The sequence below is a fragment of the Lactuca virosa genome, chromosome 6 (assembly GCF_052849685.1).
Source record: "Lactuca virosa cultivar CGN04683 chromosome 6, Lactuca_virosa_CGN04683_v6, whole genome shotgun sequence".
NCBI classification, from domain to species: domain Eukaryota; kingdom Viridiplantae; phylum Streptophyta; class Magnoliopsida; order Asterales; family Asteraceae; genus Lactuca; species Lactuca virosa.
The window spans coordinates 71,684,616-71,698,364 of NC_136431.1; the positions used below are offsets into that span (position 1 = coordinate 71,684,616).

Below are 13,749 nucleotides of genomic sequence, written 5' to 3' on the forward strand. Positions count from 1 at the left end.
TATACACAACTATCACGCTCTCCCTCAAGGAGACTCTGGTTACAATACAGGACTTAATGGTAATTTGAAGTAAATGTCTCACAAAGTCATTAACGGAATTACGTGTTATGAAAACTTGGTACCGTATGGCCGTACCTTGCTTAATGAAAATATCCTTTGTATAAATGTACCCTTTTTAAATGTATGTGTTATGTAATGTATCATAAACTATACCTATTATAGTTTATCAACCAAGGGTAGTACGTAGTAATGTATGCAAACTATATTCAAAATAGTTTATTAAATGTTTGAATGTATCGGTTGTACTTTGATTATAATCACTTGTTATTCTTTATATTTTATATGTCCAAATCCATTTGTAACTAATGTGTGTCAAAATATTAAGATAAAATGTCATATATTGCAATAACATATAATCACATAAAGATATACACCTTGCTCAACATGTTACAAGGTGAAATGAAATTGACAGCAACTTTTCGTTGAATACAGTTTCTGTTACTGTTCTTAGAAAATTTATAGAAAAATCATCAAAGCTCCAAATCCAAATCCACAAATTATGAGAGTTTGGAATATGAGTCTAGTTTGTTCATAAATTTTATCATGATTTTTAATGATCTCTAACAGAGGTCAAAATGTCCATAATCACAGGCTGGTCCAGGTTTGCCTTTGAAATGATAGGCAGTTTTGTAAAAATCACCATAAATTGTAGAAAAATCATATGGAGATGTGCAAGTAGCCATTTTAAAGCTAAGAGTTTGAACTACTTGCACCTGAAACAGTTTTGAAAACTAAAATAGTTAAGTTGACCAAACAGTCCGTGATCGAAGTTCATCTTTTCTGATGTAATCTGATAGAAAAAGTTTAATTGTGTTCTTGATGATTTTACTTGTATTCCCCCCTTAAAACTTAAGAAAAACATGTAAATGTAGGGGTATGAACTCACCTTATGTGGTTTCAGTAGATGAAAGTGAGAGAGAGGAAGTGTTCAACCCAAGAACACCAACATATATATAATTGAAAAAGTGACATCATTGTATGAATTACATGTTTACGAATCAATTACAATATGTTGACAAAATATGAAATAGTAGACGCCTTAGCGCCCCTTCCTCAAAAGCACTTGGTTACCTGTTTAATGATTTCCTGAGAATACAAGTTGTTTGAAAAAGTGTCAACACAAAGGTTGGTGAGTTCATAAGTTTTTGTTTGGTATTATTAAAAGCCTTTCGTTTGTAAAAGTAGTATTTGTGTTAGAAAATCCAATATTTTCCTTAATGTGTAAATGTAGTCTTAAAACCCAAAGACCGAAATGTACAAGTAATTTGTCATATTTATAGTAAAACAATACAAGTTTAAATCGACATAAACTCGTTAAATTTTAATGAAGTTCCCGTAAATTCCAATGTTTATTAATACTTTATGTGAGTTTATTATAACCATACTATGACCAAGGTTGCCTAAAACGACGTTCTTCAGGCGTCGGAAATGTTATGACATTTGTCACCCCAGACCTATCGGTCTAACTGTTGCATGCAGTTTAGGTGTGGGTTTGTCAAACCCAATATAGATCTATACACAACTATCACGGTCTCCCTCAAGGAGACTCTGGTTACAATACAGGACTTAATGGTAATTTGAAGTAAATGTCTCACAAAGTCATTAACGGAATTACGTGTTATGAAAACTTGGTACCGTATGGCCGTACCTTGCTTAATGAAAATATCCTTTGTATAAATGTACCCTTTTTAAATGTATGTGTTATGTAATGTATCATAAACTATACCTATTATAGTTTATCAACCAAGGGTAGTACGTAGTTATGTATGCAAACTATATTCAAAACAGTTTATTAAATGTTTGAATGTATCGGTTGTACTTTGATTATAATCACTTGTTATTCTTTATATTTTATATGTCCAAATCCATTTGTAAACTGATGTGTCTCAAAATATTAAGATAAAATGTCATATATTGCAATAACATATAATCACATAAAGATATACACCTTGCTCAACATGTTACAAGGTGAAATGAAATTGACAGCAACTTTTTGTTGTATACAGTTTCTGTTACTGTTCTTAGAAAATTTATAGAAAAATCATCAAAGCTCTAAATCCAAATCCGCAAATTCTGAGAGTTTGGAATATGAGTCTAGTTTGTTCGTAAATTTTATCATGATTTTTAGTGATCTCTAACAGAGGTGAAAATGTTCATAATCACAGACTGGTCCGGGTTTGCCTCTGAAATGATAGGCAGTTTTGTAAAAATCACCATAAATTGTAGAAAAATCATATGGAGATGTGCAAGTAGCCATTTTAAAGCTAAGAGTTTGAACTACTTGCACCTGGAACAGTTTTGAAAACTAAAATATTTAAGTTGACCAAAACAGTCCGTGATCGAAGTTCATCTTTTCTGATGTAATCTGATAGAAAAAGTTTAATTGTGTTCTTGATGATTACTAGTATAAATACAAGGCTTAAGTCACTCATTTTCTACACCATTCTCTCTCAATTTCAAGACTTCCAAGGTTAATCATCAAGCATTCTTCCACTCTTGGTTCTCGATTCGTCAAGGCATCTTCTAAGTGTTTTTGAGTTGAACACTTCTCTTCTCCAACATCCATCCTCTAAGAACACATAAGGTGAGTTCATACCCCTACATTTACATGTTCTTCTTAAGTTTTAAAGGGGGGAATACAAGTAAAATCATCAAGAACACAATTAAACTTTTTCTAACAGATTACATCAGAAAAGATGGACTTCGATTACGGACTGTTTTGGTCAACTTAAATATTTTAGTTTTCAAAACTGTTCCAGGTGCAAGTAGTTCAAACTCTTAGCTTTAAAATGGCTACTTGCACATCTCCATATGATGTTTCTACAATTTATGGTGATTTTTACAAAACTGCCTATCATTTCAGAGGCAAACCCGGACCAGTCTGTGATTATGAACATCTTCACCTCTGTTAGAAATCACTAAAAATCATGATCAAATTTACGAACAAACTAGACTCATATTCCAAACTCTTAGAATTTGCGGATTTGGATTTGGAGCTTTGATGATTTTTCTATAAATTTTCTAAGAACAGTAACAGAAACTGTATTCAACAAAAAGCTGCTGTCAATTTCATTTCACCTTGTAACATGTTGAGCAAGGTGTATATCTTTTTGTGATTATATGTTATTGCAATATATGACATTTTATCTTAATATTTAGACACACATCAGTTTACAAATGGATTTGGACATATAAAATATAAAGAATAACAAGTGATTATAATCAAAGTACAACCGATACATTCAAACATTTAATAAACTATTTTGAATATAGTTTGCATACATTACAACGTACTACCCTTGGTTGATAAACTATAATAGGTATAGTTTATGATACATTACATAATACATACATTTAAAAAGGGTACATTTATACAAAGGATATTTTCATTAAGCAAGGTACGGCCATACGGTACCAAGTTTTCATAACACGTAATTCCGTTAATGACTTTATGAAACATTACATAACACATACATTTAAAAAGGGTACATTTATACAAATGATATTTTCATTAAGCAAGGTACGGCCATACGGTACCAAGTTTTCATAACACGTAATTCCGTTAATGACTTTATGAAACATTACATAACACATACATTTAAAAAGGGTACATTTATACAAATGATATTTTCATTAAGCAAGGTACGGCCATACGGTACCAAGTTTTCATTACACTACACGTAAATTCGTTAGTGACTTTGTGAGACATTTACTTCAAATTACCATTAAGTCCTGTATTGTAACCAGAGTCTCCTTGGGGGAGAGCGTGATAGTTGTGTATAGATTTATATTGGGTTTGACAAACCCACACCTAAACTGCATGCAATAGTTAGACCGATAGGTCTGCGGTGACAAATGTCATAACATTTCCGACGCCTGAAGAACGTCGTTTCAGGCCAACTCTGTCACACCCCCAAACCAAGGATGGCGGAAACGTTCGGGGGTGGAGGACTTCATGTATAGTATCATAACAACAATTGTAATAGTAATTGAAGCAAACACAACCAACATATATATAATTGAAAAAGTGACATCATTGTATGAATTACATGTTTACGAATCAATTACAATATGTTGACAAAATATGAAATAGTAGACGCCTTAGCGCCCCTTCCTCAAAAGCACTTGGTTACCTGTTTAATGATTTCCTGAGAATACAAGTTGTTTGAAAAAGTGTCAACACAAAGGTTGGTGAGTTCATAAGTTTTTGTTTGGTATTATTAAAAGCCTTTCGTTTGTAAAAGTAGTATTTGTGTTAGAAAATCCAATATTTTCCTTAATGTGTAAATGTAGTCTTAAAATCCAAAGACCGAAATGTACAAGTAATTTGTCATATTTATAGTAAAACAATAGAAGTTTAAATCGACATAAACTCGTTAAATTTTAATGAAGTTCCCGTAAATTCCAATGTTTATTAATACTTTATGTGAGTTTATTATAACCATACTATGACCAAGGTTGCCTAAAACGACGTTCTTCAGGCGTCGGAAATGTTATGACATTTGTCACCCCAGACCTATCGGTCTAACTGTTGCATGCAGTTTAGGTGTGGGTTTGTCAAACCCAATATAGATCTATACACAACTATCACGCTCTCCCTCAAGGAGACTCTGGTTACAATACAGGACTTAATGGTAATTTGAAGTAAATGTCTCACAAAGTCATTAACGGAATTACGTGTTATGAAAACTTGGTACCGTATGGCCGTACCTTGCTTAATGAAAATATCCTTTGTATAAATGTACCCTTTTTAAATGTATGTGTTATGTAATGTATCATAAACTATACCTATTATAGTTTATCAACCAAGGGTAGTACGTAGTAATGTATGCAAACTATATTCAAAATAGTTTATTAAATGTTTGAATGTATCAGTTGTACTTTGATTATAATCACTTGTTATTCTTTATATTTTATATGTCCAAATCCATTTGTAAACCGATGTGTGTCAAAATATTAAGATAAAATGTCATATATTGCAATAACATATAATCACATAAAGATATACACCTTGCTCAACATGTTACAAGGTGAAATGAAATTGACAGCAACTTTTTGTTGTATACAGTTTCTGTTACTGTTCTTAGAAAATTTATAGAAAAATCATCAAAGCTCTAAATCCAAATCCGCAAATTCTGAGAGTTTGGAATATGAGTCTAGTTTGTTCGTAAATTTTATCATGATTTTTAGTGATTTCTAACAGAGGTGAAAATGTTCATAATCACAGACTTGTCCGGGTTTGCCTCTGAAATGATAGGCAGTTTTGTAAAAATCACCATAAATTGTAGAAAAATCATATGGAGATGTGCAAGTAGCCATTTTAAAGCTAAGAGTTTGAACTACTTGCACCTGGAACAGTTTTGAAAACTAAAATATTTAAGTTGACCAAAACAGTCCGTGATCGAAGTTCATCTTTTCTGATGTAATCTGATAGAAAAAGTTTAATTGTGTTCTTGATAATTTTACTTGTATTCCCCCCTTAAAACTTAAGAAAAACATGTAAATGTAGGGGTATGAACTCACCTTATGTGTTCTTAGAGGATGGATGTTGGAGAAGAGAAGTGTTCAACTCAAAAACACTTAGAAGATGGCTTGACGAATCGAGAACCAAGAGTGGAAGAAAGCTTGATGATTAACCTTGGAAGTCTTGAAATTGAGAGAGAATGGTGTAGAAAATGAGTGACTTAAGCCTTGTATTTATACTAGTAAGAATTACTATTCATATATAATTCTTTAATAATAAGTGTTAAATGTTGACATTCTCCATATAACTAGTTAGTGTATATGACATATTCATGATGTAATCATGACAAATGTTTCTAGAAGATGGTTAATACTAATTGGCTAATAATAGTAATTTTTAAAACGTAAATAGTAAATAGTAGGCAGTAAATAGTAAATAGTAAATAGTAAATAGTAAATATGATGAGATTTTTACAATTGTCATATTTGTAAACCCCGTTAAGCCATGTTTAAGAGTCTTACACAGCCCCCGATAATTGTGCAATAGTGTTTTATCGCTTTGGTTCGTTGTTTAGCACTGTTAAGGCTAAGGAAAATCAAACACATGAATTTTCCAAATGATGTTTTCTCATTAAAATAGCGAATTGTACAACGTAAACCATAACATACAAGGGTTAATGGAGTTGACCGGTTTGACTTGTTGACTTTGTTTGACTTTGACTTGACCGAAATTTGACGGTTGTCACATCATCCCCCCGTTAGAAGGAATTTCGTCCCGAAATTTTCATTTTAACTGGGATTTCAAGAGTTTGGGAAGAGATGTGGATACTTTTGTTTCATCTGATCCTCGCGTTCCCAGGTGAATTCGGGTCCTCGTTTAGCGTTCCAACGGACCTTCACGATGGGAATACGACTTTGTTTCGTTCGTTTGATTTCCCGATCCATGATTTCGACTGGTTCCTCCACGAAGTGGAGATTTTCGTTAACTTCGATTTCGTCGAGTGGTATTATGAGTGTCTCATCAGACAAACACTTCTTTAGGTTCGACACGTGAAATGTGGGATGTACTTTGTCGAGTTCCTGAGGTAATCGAAGTTTGTATGCTACTAGCCTAATCCTAGCAAGGATTTCGAATGGCCCGATGTACCCGAATTCACCTGGGAACGCGAGGATCAGATGAAACAAAAGTATCCACATCTCTTCCCGAACTCTTGAAGTCCCAGTCAAAAATGCAAATTTCGGGACGAAATTTCTTCTAACGGGGGGATGATGTGATAACCGTCAAATTTCGGTCAAGTCAAAGTCAAACAAAGTCAACAAGTCAAACCGGTCAACTCCATTAACCCTTGTATGTTAACGTTTACGTTGTACAATTCGTTATTTTATTGAGAAAACATCATTTGGAAAATTCATGTGTTTGATTTTCCTTAGCCTTAACAGTGCTAAACAACGAACCAAAGCGATAAAACACTATTGCACAATTATCGGGGGCTGTGTAAGACTCTTAAACATGGCTTAACGGGGTTTACAAATATGACAATTGTAAAAATCTCATCATATTTACTATTTACTATTTACTATTTACTATTTACTACCTACTGTTTACTATTTACGTTTTAAAAATTACTATTATTAGCCAATTAGTATTAACCATCTTCTAGAAACATTTGTCATGAATATGTCATATACACTAACTAGTTATATGGAGAATGTCAACATTTAACACTTATTATTAAAGAATTATATATGAATAGTAATTCTTACTAGTATAAATACAAGGCTTAAGTCACTCATTTTCTACACCATTCTCTCTCAATTTCAAGACTTCCAAGGTTAATCATCAAGCTTTCTTCCACTCTTGGTTCTCGATTCGTCAAGGCATCTTCTAAGTGTTTTTGAGTTGAACACTTCTCTTCTCCAACATCCATCCTCTAAGAACACATAAGGTGAGTTCATACCCCTACATTTACATGTTTTTCTTAAGTTTTAAGGGGGGAATACAAGTAAAATCATCAAGAACACAATTAAACTTTTTCTATCAGATTACATCAGAAAAGATGAACTTCGATCACAGACTGTTTTGGTCAATTTAAATATTTTAGTTTTCAAAACTGTTCCAGGTGCAAGTAGCTCAAACTCGTAGCTTTACAATGGCTACTTGCACATCTCCATATGATTTTTCTACAATTTATGGTGATTTTTACAAAACTGCCTATCATTTCAGAGGCAAACCCGGACCAGTCTGTGATTATGAACATTTTCACCTCTGTTAGAGATCACTAAAAATCATGATAAAATTTACGAACAAACTAGACTCATATTCCAAACTCTCAGAATTTGCGGATTTGGATTTAGAGCTTTGATGATTTTTCTATAAATTTTCTAAGAACAATAACAGAAACTGTATACAACAAAAAGTTGCTGTCAATTTCATTTCACCTTGTAACATGTTGAGCAAGGTGTATATCTTTATGTGATTATATGTTATTGCAATATATGACATTTTATCTTAATATTTTGAGACACATCAGTTTACAAATGGATTTGGACATATAAAATATAAAGAATAACAAGTGATTATAATCAAAGTACAACCGATACATTCAAACATTTAATAAACTATTTTGAATATAATTTGCATACATTACTACGTACTACCCTTGGTTGATAAACTATAATAGGTATAGTTTATGATACATTACATAACACATACATTTAAAAAGGGTACATTTATACAAAGGATATTTTCATTAAGCAAGGTACGGCCATACGGTACCAAGTTTTCATAACACGTAATTCCGTTAATGACTTTGTGAGACATTTACTTCAAATTACCATTAAGTCCTGTATTGTAACCAGAGTCTCCTTGAGGGAGAGCGTGATAGTTGTGTATAGATCTATATTGGGTTTGACAAACCCACACCTAAACTGCATGAAACAGTTAGACCGATAGGTCTGGGGTGACAATTGTCATAACATTTCCGACGCCTGAAGAACGTCGTTTTAGGCAACCTTGGTCATAGTATGGTTATAATAAACTCACATAAAGTATTAATAAACATTGGAATTTACGGGAACTTCATTAAAATTTAACGAGTTTATGTCGATTTAAACTTGCATTGTTTTACTATAAATATGACAAATTACTTGTACATTTCGGTCTTTGGGTTTTAAGACTACATTTACACATTAAGGAAAATATTGGATTTTCTAACACAAATATTACTTTTACAAACGAAAGGCTTTTAATAATACCAAACAAAAGCTTATGAACTCACCAACCTTTGTGTTGACACTTTTTCAAACAACTTGTATTCTCAGGAAATCATTAAACAGGTAACCAAGTCCTTTTGAGGATGGGGCGCTAAGGCGTCTACTATTTCATATTTTGTCAACATATTGTAATTGATTCGTAAACATGTAATTCATACAATGATGTAACTTTTTTTCAATTATATATATGTTGGTTGTGTTTGCTTCAATTACTATTACAATTGTTGTTATGATACTATACATGAAGTCCTCCACCCCCGGACGTTACGACTTTGTTTCGTTCGTTTGATTTCCCGATCCATGATTTCGACTGGTTCCTCCACGAAGTGGAGATTTTCGTTAACTTCGATTTCGTCGAGTGGTATTACGAGTGTCTCATCAGACAAACACTTCTTTAGGTTCGACACGTGAAATGTGGGATGTACTTTGTCGAGTTCCTGAGGTAATCGAAGTTTGTATGCTACTGGCCCAATCCTAGCAAGGATTTCGAATGGCCCGATGTACCTTGGATTTAGTTTCCCGCGTTTGCCGAATTGTATCATTCCTTTCCAAGGGGAAACTTTTAGTAGTACACGATCACCCACCTGGAATTCCAAGGGTTTGCGTCGTTTGTCTGCGTAACTCTTTTGCCGATCGCGAGACGCTTTCAGTCTTTCTCGAATTTGAACGATCTTTTCTGTGGTTTCCCTTATGATTTCAGGGCCAGTGAGGGTGCTATTAGAGACTTGCCCTCTAGCTAGCTGTGTATCCCCCACCTCAGCCCAACACAGGGGTGATCTGCATTTGCGACCGTAAAGAGCTTCGAATGGAGCCACTTTGATGCTAGTATGATAGCTGTTATTGTAGGAGAATTCGATAAGCGGTAGATGGGTATCCCATGCTTTACCGAAGTCTATCACACAAGCTCTTAACATGTCTTCCAACGTTTGAATGGTTCGTTCGCTCTGTCCGTCGGTTTGTGGGTGGTAGGCCGTACTCATGTCAAGCCTAGTTCCCAATGATTTTTGTAGAGACTGCCAAAACCGTGAGGTAAATCTACTATCTCTATCGGAGATAATGGATATCGGCACACCATGGAGTCGTACAATCTCTTTGATGTACGTTCTAGTCAGCTTCTCCATCTTGTCGGTTTCTTTTATCGGTAGGAAGTGTGCTGATTTGGTCAATCTGTCTACGATTACCCATATGGTGTCAAGCCCGCCCGATGTCTTAGGCAGCTTGGTTATGAAGTCCATGGTTATTCGTTCCCACTTCCACTGAGGTATATCCGCCTGTTGTAATAGCCCGGATGGTTTCTGGTATTCGATTTTGACCTTGGCGCAAGTCAGACACTTGCTCACATAGGTAGCAATCTCAGCTTTCATGTTCGGCCACCAGTATAATTTCTTGAGGTCCAGATACATCTTATCCGACCCGGGATGGATGGAGTATCGAGTCTTGTGTGCTTCATTCATGACGACGTCTCGGAGTCCACCGAACTTTGGTGTCCAAATCCGGTTCATGATATAACGTGCTCCATCATCCTTGACTTCTAAGTTTTTATCCATTCCCCTTAATGTCTCTCCTGCCACCTTTTCTGGTTTCAAAGCTTCCAGTTAAGCTTCCTTGATTTGTATGGTCAGGTGGGAATGCATTGTCATTGTTAAGGATTTTACTCGGCAGCAACTCTACCCATCTCCTCTGTCGCATGTTGAGCTCTTTCTGATTGAGGATATGCTGAAGACTTTTGTGATCAGTGAAGATAGTGCATTTCGTGCCGTAGAGGTAGTGTCTCCAGATCTTCAAAGCGAATACTACTGCTCCTAATTCCAGGTCGTGGGTAGTATAATTAACCTCGTGCGTCTTAAGCTGTCTTGATGCATACGCGATAACCTTCCCTCTCTGCATGAGCACACATCCGAGGCCTTGATTCGAAGCATCACAGTACACTACGAAGTCTTCGGTTCCCTCTGGGAGAGACAAGATCGGTGCGCTGCATAGGGCTTGTTTTAACGTTTGGAAAGCAGTTTCTTGTTTATTTTCCCACTTGAATATCACACCTTTCTGCGTCAAGGTGGTGAGTGGTTTCGCAATCTTGGAGAAGTTTTGTATAAATCTTCGGTAGTAGCCAGCAAGCCCAAGGAATTGTCGAATTTCGGTTGGCGTCTTGGGTGCTGACCAATTCTCGATTGCCTTGATCTTGGAGGGATCCACATGTATGCCTTTCTCACTTACCACATGGCCAAGGAAATCCACTTCTCTAATCCAGAATTCACACTTAGAGAACTTAGCATAGAGCTTCTCCGCTCTTAGTGTCTCTAGCACTTGGCGTAGATGTAGGCGATGCTCTTCTTCGCTTCGCGAGTAGATCAAGATATCGTCGATGAATACGATTACAAACTTGTCTAGGTAGGGTCGACACACTCTATTCATTAGGTCCATGAATACCGCAGGTGCGTTTGTTAAACCGAAGGACATCACCACAAACTCGTAGTGCCCATAGCGAGTTCTGAATGCAGTTTTGGGAATATCTTCTTCTTGAACTCGTAGCTGATGGTAACCTGACCTTAGGTCGATCTTTGAGAAGAAATTTGCTCCTTGGAGTTGGTCGAAAAGGTCGTCCATTCAGGGTAGAGGATATCGGTTCTTGATGGTGAGTTTGTTTAGTTCCCGATAGTCGATGCACATGCGAAAGGATCCGTCCTTCTTCTTTACAAAAAAGACTGGTGCTCCCCAAGGTGAGAAGCTTGGTCTGATGAACCCTTTGCTCAAAAGCTTGTTCAACTGACTGGACAACTCTTGCATTTCTGTTGGTGCGAGGCGGTATGGAGCTCTGGCTACGGGGGTAGCTCCGGGTATTAAGTCAATTCTGAAATCGACTTGTCGTGCGAGTGGTACACCAGGAAGATCTTCTGGGAACACATCCGGGAAGTTACACACTTCGGGGATGTCTTTGATGTCTTTCACGTCTTGTTTCTTGTCTACTACGTGGGCCAAGAAGGCGTGGTACTCCTTCCGGAGATATTTTTGGGCTTTGATGCATGAGATGATTTGTAAATTCGCACTAGGTTTGTCACCATAGATGAGAAGGGTTTCGTCATTTGGTAGATTGAGGCGAACGACCCTTTCGTAACATAGAATGTCGGCACGGTGAGGAACTAACCAATCCATCCCGATGATTACGTCGAAGCTTTTTATGGTGACCGGCATCAGGTCATTTTTAAATGTATGGTTGTCTAGAGTGAGAGTACACTCTGAGTATATATCGCTAGTGCGTTCTACTTTCCCATTTTCCATTTCTACTACATAAGTATCCTTTAGTGCTTGGGGATTTTGTTCAAGTAATTGTTTATATTGGTGGCTCACGAAACTCCTCTCCGCTCCACTATCGAATAGTACGCATGCATAAGAGTTATTGAGGAGAAACGTACCGGTAACCACCGCGGGATCCTCAACTGCTTCCCCATGTCCTATTGCCATAATTCTTCCTACTCCACCAGCATTAGGGGCTTGTGCTTTGGGGCAGTTTCTTTTGAAGTGACCGGCGTCTCCACAGTTGTAGCAGGTTCGGGTTGCCCCCGTACTGGCGTCTTGGTTGATTGGTCGAGCCGGCGCTTTACAGAAACGAGCAGTGTGCCCCTTCCTGTCGCAGTTGTTACAGTGCATCTCCCTACAAGCACCATTGTGGTGAAAGTTGCACTTGTTGAACTTAGGTAGGGTTCCAGCATATGGCTTCGGTGGTGCTGGAGTGGTAGCAGTAGTGGCAGCATTAGTGGCAGCATGGACAGCAACAGTTTGTTGCTTCTTAGCGGGGTCCTGTGCTGGTTGGCTCTTCTTTTGGTTCCAGAACTTCCTTTTGTTGTTTCCCCCTTTTGATTGATCAGTGGTGGTGGTTGTAGTATTATGACCGGCTCGGTGATCAACAAGTTGTTGTGCCAGCACCCTGGCACTGTCAAAAGTAGTTGGCCTTGAAGTCAGGACACTAGTTTGCACTTGGGGAGACAGTCCCCAAAGGTATCGCTCCACCTTTTTCTCCTCCGGAGTAACCATTGTTGGGCAGAGGAGAGCCAATTCATTGAATCGGGTGGTGTAGGTTTCAAGGTCGGAGCCCGTCATCCTGAGGTTCCAAAGTTCTTGTTCCAGCTTTTGAATTTCACCTCTCGGGCAGTACTCCTTCATCATCAAGGTTTTTAGTTCTGCCCAGGATATGGAGCTAGCCACTTCGAGTGTAAGTGAATTAATCCGACAGTTCCACCAAGTAAGGGCCCGGCCGGTGAAAGTGAAGGTTGCGAACTTAACTTTGCTCGCTTCGGGGCAAGAGCACACTTGAAAGACTACTTCAGTCTTTTCAAACCATTGCATTAAAGTGATGACTCCCCCGCTCCCATTGAAGTTGTCGGGTTTGCCATTGGTGAAGTCTTTGTAGGAACACTCTCTTGTACGCCACGTACTGTCTCCGTGGTTAGAGTTTGTAGCACCCGATCCAGAACCACCAGCTCCGTTTGTCCCTATCTGCGATATTGCGGCCGCTACGGCTGCTGTTACTGCAGCCTGGAACATCGCAGGATCAAACTGTGGAGGCAGCGGCGGAGGAGGTGTTGCTGTGTTGCCGGAAGGTCTTGGTCTTCTCCTTGGCGGCATGGTTCTGTCATAAGTCGTAAACCAATGTACTTTTAGTAAAAGTATATTTATAGGAAGAGAAATCTTTTATACATAAAGTATATTATTACGTTGTTTTCCGGTATGTTTACGATACATACGATTTTATACTTTTAATTGACCCAAGACATTGGGTTATGAGGTAAAATGAAAGTATAAAATATTTTATTTGAGTTTCCTTGTTTCCAAGTATATGACTGTTTGTAAAAGTTTTACATATACTAATTTAGTCGGGACATAATTAATATATTATATTTTAAAATGATCTTTATCGGTTACTTAATTAGTTGCAAAGTGCATACCAGTCATATGTGA

The 13,749-nt window shown here is 37.0% G+C and overlaps 1 long non-coding RNA gene across 1 annotated transcript; it reads right to left on the reverse strand.

Moving 5' to 3' along the window:
• Nucleotides 1-4,049: 4,049 nt before the first annotated feature.
• On the reverse strand, nt 4,050-5,712 carry LOC145119092 (uncharacterized). The gene is made up of 2 exons (XR_013713670.1): nt 5,584-5,712; nt 4,050-4,208 (listed from the first exon to the last, which is right to left on the reverse strand). It is a non-coding gene; the product is annotated as an uncharacterized LOC145119092 (long non-coding RNA).
• Nucleotides 5,713-13,749: the final 8,037 nt, after the last annotated feature.